Consider the following 7,933-nt stretch of genomic DNA (forward strand, 5'->3'; position numbering starts at 1 on the left):
GATGAGAAACGAGGCTAACTTTTTTTTTCAAAATTTCAAAAAACATGGGCTATAACCCACCGTTTTTTTCATTTTTCATTTTTTTCAAATCCTCAAAAATGATGAAAAACGGCGTGCCATAGTATGCCGTACGATATGGGCTATAGCCCACGGTCCAAAATGATGAGAAACGAGGCTAACTTTTTTTTTCAAAATTTCAAAAAACATGGGCTATAACCCACCGTTTTTTTCATTTTTCATTTTTTTCAAATCCTCAAAAATGATGAAAAACGGCGTGCCATAGTATGCCGTACGATATGGGCTATAGCCCACAGTCCAAAATGATGAGAAACGAGGCTAACTTTTTTTTTCAAAATTTCAAAAAACATGGGCTATAACCCACCGTTTTTTTCATTTTTCATTTTTTTCAAATCCTCAAAAATGATGAAAAACGGCGTGCCATAGTATGCCGTACGATATGGGCTATAGCCCACGGTCCAAAATGATGAGAAACGAGGCTAACTTTTTTTTTCAAAATTTCAAAAAACATGGGCTATAACCCACCGTTTTTTTCATTTTTCATTTTTTTCAAATCCTCAAAAATGATGAAAAACGGCGTGCCATAGTATGCCGTACGATATGGGCTATAGCCCACGGTCCAAAATGATGAGAAACGAGGCTAACTTTTTTTTTCAAAATTTCAAAAAACATGGGCTATAACCCACCGTTTTTTTCATTTTTCATTTTTTTCAAATCCTCAAAAATGATGAAAAACGGCGTGCCATAGTATGCCGTACGATATGGGCTATAGCCCACGGTCCAAAATGATGAGAAACGAGGCTAACTTTTTTTTTCAAATTTTCAAAAAACATGGGCTATAACCCACCGTTTTTTTTCATTTTTAATTTTTTTCAAATCCTCAAAAATGATGAAAAACGGCGTGCCATAGTATGCCGTACGATATGGGCTATAGCCCACGGTCCAAAATGATGAGAAACGAGGCTAACTTTTTTTTTCAAAATTTCAAAAAACATGGGCTATAACCCACCGTTTTTTTCATTTTTCATTTTTTTCAAATCCTCAAAAATAATGAAAAACGGCGTGCCATAGTATGCCGTACGATATGGGCTATAGCCCACGGTTCAAAATGATGAGAAACGAGGCTAACTTTTTTTTTCAAAATTTCAAAAAACATGGGCTATAACCCACCGTTTTTTTTTCATTTTTCATTTTTTTCAAATCCTCAAAAAATGATGAAAAACGGCGTGCCATAGTATGCCGTACGATATGGGCTATAGCCCACGGTCCAAAATGATGAGAAACGAGGCTAACTTTTTTTTCCAAAATTTCAAAAAACATGGGCTATAACCCACCGTTTTTTTCATTTTTCATTTTTTTCAAATCCTCAAAAATGATGAAAAACGGCGTGCCATAGTATGCCGTACGATATGGGCTATAGCCCACGGTCCAAAATGATGAGAAACGAGGCTAACTTTTTTTTTCAAAATTTCAAAAAACATGGGCTATAACCCACCGTTTTTTTCATTTTTCATTTTTTTCAAATCCTCAAAAATGATGAAAAACGGCGTGCCATAGTATGCCGTACGATATGGGCTATAGCCCACGGTCCAAAATGATGAGAAACGAGGCTAATTTTTTTTTTCAAAATTTCAAAAAACATGGGCTATAACCCACCGTTTTTTTCATTTTTCATTTTTTTCAAATCCTCAAAAATGATGAAAAACGGCGTGCCATAGTATGCCGTACGATATGGGCTATAGCCCACAGTCCAAAATGATGAGAAACGAGGCTAACTTTTTTTTTCAAAATTTCCAAAAACATGGGCTATAACCCACCGTTTTTTTCATTTTTCATTTTTTTTAAATCCTCAAAAATGATGAAAAACGGCGTGCCATAGTATGCCGTACGATATGGGCTATAGCCCACAGTCCAAAATGATGAGAAACGAGGCTAACTTTTTTTTTCAAAATTTCAAAAAACATGGGCTATAACCCACCGTTTTTTTCATTTTTCATTTTTTTCAAATCCTCAAAAATGATGAAAAACGGCGTGCCATAGTATGCCGTACGATATGGGCTATAGCCCACGGTCCAAAATGATGAGAAACGAGGCTAACTTTTTTTTTCAAATTTTCAAAAAGCATGGGCTATAACCCACCATTTTTTACATTTTTCATTTTTTTCAAATCCTCAAAAATGATGAAAAACGGCGTGCCATAGTATGCCGTACGATATGGGCTATAGCCCACGGTCCAAAATGATGAGAAACGAGGCTAACTTTTTTTTTCAAAATTTCAAAAAACATGGGCTATAACCCACCGTTTTTTTTCATTTTTAATTTTTTTCAAATCCTCAAAAATGATGAAAAACGGCGTGCCATAGTATGCCGTACGATATGGGCTATAGCCCACGGTCCAAAATGATGAGAAACGAGGCTAACTTTTTTTTTCAAAATTTCAAAAAACATGGGCTATAACCCACCGTTTTTTTCATTTTTCATTTTTTTCAAATCCTCAAAAATAATGAAAAACGGCGTGCCATAGTATGCCGTACGATATGGGCTATAGCCCACGGTTCAAAATGATGAGAAACGAGGCTAACTTTTTTTTTCAAAATTTCAAAAAACATGGGCTATAACCCACCGTTTTTTTTCATTTTTCATTTTTTTCAAATCCTCAAAAATGATGAAAAACGGCGTGCCATAGTATGCCGTACGATATGGGCTATAGCCCACGGTCCAAAATGATGAGAAACGAGGCTAACTTTTTTTTTCAAAATTTCAAAAAACATGGGCTATAACCCACCGTTTTTTTCATTTTTCATTTTTTTCAAATACTCAAAAATGATGAAAAACGGCGTGCCATAGTATGCCGTACGATATGGGCTATAGCCCACGGTCCAAAATGATGAGAAACAAGGCTAACTTTTTTTTTCAAAATTTCAAAAAACATGGGCTATAACCCACCGTTTTTTTCATTTTTCATTTTTTTCAAATCCTCAAAAATGATGAAAAACGGCGTGCCATAGTATGCCGTACGATATGGGCTATAGCCCACGGTCCAAAATGATGAGAAACGAGGCTAACTTTTTTTTTCAAATTTTCAAAAAACATGGGCTATAACCCACCGTTTTTTTCATTTTTCATTTTTTTCAAATCCTCAAAAATGATGAAAAACGGCGTGCCATAGTATGCCGTACGATATGGGCTATAGCCCACGGTCCAAAATGATGAGAAACGAGGCTAACTTTTTTTTTCAAAATTTCAAAAAACATGGGCTATAACCCACCGTTTTTTTCATTTTTCATTTTTTTCAAATCCTCAAAAATGATGAAAAACGGCGTGCCATAGTATGCCGTACGATATGGGCTATAGCCCACGGTCCAAAATGATGAGAAACAAGGCTAACTTTTTTTTTCAAAATTTCAAAAAACATGGGCTATAACCCACCGTTTTTTTCATTTTTCATTTTTTTCAAATCCTCAAAAATGATGAAAAACGGCGTGCCATAGTATGCCGTACGATATGGGCTATAGCCCACGGTCCAAAATGATGAGAAACGAGGCTAACTTTTTTTTTCAAAATTTCAAAAAACATGGGCTATAACCCACCGTTTTTTTCATTTTTCATTTTTTTCAAATCCTCAAAAATGATGAAAAACGGCGTGCCATAGTATGCCGTACGATATGGGCTATAGCCCACGGTCCAAAATGATGAGAAACGAGGCTAACTTTTTTTTTCAAAATTTCAAAAAACATGGGCTATAACCCACCGTTTTTTTCATTTTTCATTTTTTTCAAATCCTCAAAAATGATGAAAAACGGCGTGCCATAGTATGCCGTACGATATGGGCTATAGCCCACGGTCCAAAATGATGAGAAACAAGGCTAACTTTTTTTTTCAAAATTTCAAAAAACATGGGCTATAACCCACCGTTTTTTTCATTTTTCATTTTTTTCAAATCCTCAAAAATGATGAAAAACGGCGTGCCATAGTATGCCGTACGATATGGGCTATAGCCCACGGTCCAAAATGATGAGAAACGAGGCTAACTTTTTTTTTCAAAATTTCAAAAAACATGGGCTATAACCCACCGTTTTTTTCATTTTTCATTTTTTTCAAATCCTCAAAAATGATGAAAAACGACGTGCCATAGTATGCCGTACGATATGGGCTATAGCCCACGGTCCAAAATGATGAGAAACGAGGCTAACTTTTTTTTTCAAAATTTCAAAAAACATGGGCTATAACCCACCGTTTTTTTCATTTTTCATTTTTTTCAAATCCTCAAAAATGATGAAAAACGGCGTGCCATAGTATGCCGTACGATATGGGCTATAGCCCACGGTCCAAAATGATGAGAAACGAGGCTAACTTTTTTTTTCAAAATTTCAAAAAACATGGGCTATAACCCACCGTTTTTTTCATTTTTCATTTTTTTCAAATCCTCAAAAATGATGAAAAACGGCGTGCCATAGTATGCCGTACGATATGGGCTATAGCCCACAGTCCAAAATGATGAGAAACGAGGCTAACTTTTTTTTTCAAAATTTCCAAAAACATGGGCTATAACCCACCGTTTTTTTCATTTTTCATTTTTTTCAAATCCTCAAAAATGATGAAAAACGGCGTGCCATAGTATGCCGTACGATATGGGCTATAGCCCACGGTCCAAAATGATGAGAAACGAGGCTAACTTTTTTTTTCAAAATTTCAAAAAACATGGGCTATAACCCACCGTTTTTTTCATTTTTCATTTTTTTCAAATCCTCAAAAATGATGAAAAACGGCGTGCCATAGTATGCCGTACGATATGGGCTATAGCCCACGGTCCAAAATGATGAGAAACGAGGCTAACTTTTTTTTTCAAAATTTCAAAAAACATGGGCTATAACCCACCGTTTTTTTCATTTTTCATTTTTTTCAAATCCTCAAAAATGATGAAAAACGGCGTGCCATAGTATGCCGTACGATATGGGCTATAGCCCACAGTCCAAAATGATGAGAAACGAGGCTAACTTTTTTTTTCAAATTTTCAAAAAACATGGGCTATAACCCACCGTTTTTTTTCATTTTTCATTTTTTTCAAATCCTCAAAAATGATGAAAAACGGCGTGCCATAGTATGCCGTACGATATGGGCTATAGCCCACGGTCCAAAATGATGAGAAACAAGGCTAACTTTTTTTTTCAAAATTTCAAAAAACATGGGCTATAACCCACCGTTTTTTTCATTTTTCATTTTTTTCAAATCCTCAAAAATGATGAAAAACGGCGTGCCATAGTATGCCGTACGATATGGGCTATAGCCCACGGTCCAAAATGATGAGAAACGAGGCTAACTTTTTTTTTCAAAATTTCAAAAAACATGGGCTATAACCCACCGTTTTTTTCATTTTTCATTTTTTTCAAATCCTCAAAAAATGATGAAAAACGGCGTGCCATAGTATGCCGTACGATATGGGCTATAGCCCACGGTCCAAAATGATGAGAAACGAGGCTAACTTTTTTTTCCAAAATTTCAAAAAACATGGGCTATAACCCACCGTTTTTTTCATTTTTCATTTTTTTCAAATCCTCAAAAATGATGAAAAACGACGTGCCATAGTATGCCGTACGATATGGGCTATAGCCCACGGTCCAAAATGATGAGAAACGAGGCTAACTTTTTTTTTCAAAATTTCAAAAAACATGGGCTATAACCCACCGTTTTTTTCATTTTTCATTTTTTTCAAATCCTCAAAAATGATGAAAAACGGCGTGCCATAGTATGCCGTACGATATGGGCTATAGCCCACGGTCCAAAATGATGAGAAACGAGGCTAACTTTTTTTTTCAAAATTTCAAAAAACATGGGCTATAACCCACCGTTTTTTTCATTTTTCATTTTTTTCAAATCCTCAAAAATGATGAAAAACGGCGTGCCATAGTATGCCGTACGATATGGGCTATAGCCCACAGTCCAAAATGATGAGAAACGAGGCTAACTTTTTTTTCAAAATTTCAAAAAACATGGGCTATAACCCACCGTTTTTTTCATTTTTCATTTTTTTCAAATCCTCAAAAATGATGAAAAACGGCGTGCCATAGTATGCCGTACGATATGGGCTATAGCCCACGGTCCAAAATGATGAGAAACGAGGCTAACTTTTTTTTCAAAATTTCAAAAAACATGGGCTATAACCCACCGTTTTTTTCATTTTTCATTTTTTCAAATCCTCAAAAATGATGAAAAACGGCGTGCCATAGTATGCCGTACGATATGGGCTATAGCCCACGGTCCAAAATGATGAGAAACGAGGCTAACTTTTTTTTTCAAAATTTCAAAAAACATGGGCTATAACCCACCGTTTTTTTCATTTTTCATTTTTTTCAAATCCTCAAAAATGATGAAAAACGGCGTGCCATAGTATGCCGTACGATATGGGCTATAGCCCACGGTCCAAAATGATGAGAAACGAGGCTAACTTTTTTTTTCAAAATTTCAAAAAACATGGGCTATAACCCACCGTTTTTTTTCATTTTTCATTTTTTTCAAATCCTCAAAAATGATGAAAAACGGCGTGCCATAGTATGCCGTACGATATGGGCTATAGCCCACGGTCCAAAATGATGAGAAACGAGGCTAACTTTTTTTTTCAAAATTTCAAAAAACATGGGCTATAACCCACCGTTTTTTTCATTTTTCATTTTTTTCAAATCCTCAAAAATGATGAAAAACGGCGTGCCATAGTATGCCGTACGATATGGGCTATAGCCCACAGGTCCAAAATGATGAGAAACGAGGCTAACTTTTTTTTTCAAAATTTCAAAAAACATGGGCTATAACCCACCGTTTTTTTCATTTTTCATTTTTTTCAAATCCTCAAAAATGATGAAAAACGGCGTGCCATAGTATGCCGTACGATATGGGCTATAGCCCACGGTCCAAAATGATGAGAAACGAGGCTAACTTTTTTTTTCAAAATTTCAAAAAACATGGGCTATAACCCACCGTTTTTTTCATTTTTCATTTTTTTCAAATCCTCAAAAATGATGAAAAACGGCGTGCCATAGTATGCCGTACGATATGGGCTATAGCCCACGGTCCAAAATGATGAGAAACGAGGCTAACTTTTTTTTTCAAAATTTCAAAAAACATGGGCTATAACCCACCGTTTTTTTCATTTTCATTTTTTTCAAATCCTCAAAAATGATGAAAAACGGCGTGCCATAGTATGCCGTACGATATGGGCTATAGCCCACGGTCCAAAATGATGAGAAACGAGGCTAACTTTTTTTTTCAAAATTTCAAAAAACATGGGCTATAACCCACCGTTTTTTTCATTTTTCATTTTTTCAAATCCTCAAAAATGATGAAAAACGGCGTGCCATAGTATGCCGTACGATATGGGCTATAGCCCACGGTCCAAAATGATGAGAAACGAGGCTAACTTTTTTTTTCAAAATTTCAAAAAACATGGGCTATAACCCACCGTTTTTTTTCATTTTTCATTTTTTTCAAATCCTCAAAAATGATGAAAAACGGCGTGCCATAGTATGCCGTACGATATGGGCTATAGCCCACGGTCCAAAATGATGAGAAACGAGGCTAACTTTTTTTTTCAAAATTTCAAAAAACATGGGCTATAACCCACCGTTTTTTTTCATTTTTCATTTTTTTCAAATCCTCAAAAATGATGAAAAACGGCGTGCCATAGTATGCCGTACGATATGGGCTATAGCCCACAGTCCAAAATGATGAGAAACGAGGCTAACTTTTTTTTTCAAAATTTCAAAAACATGGGCTATAACCCACCGTTTTTTTTCATTTTTCATTTTTTTCAAATCCTCAAAAATGATGAAAAACGGCGTGCCATAGTATGCCGTACGATATGGGCTATAGCCCACGGTCCAAAATGATGAGAAACGAGGCTAACTTTTTTTTTCAAAATTTC

This window comes from Protomyctophum bolini (genome assembly GCF_963924005.1).
Source record: "Protomyctophum bolini genome assembly, chromosome: 11".
Taxonomy (NCBI): Eukaryota; Metazoa; Chordata; class Actinopteri; order Myctophiformes; family Myctophidae; genus Protomyctophum; species Protomyctophum bolini.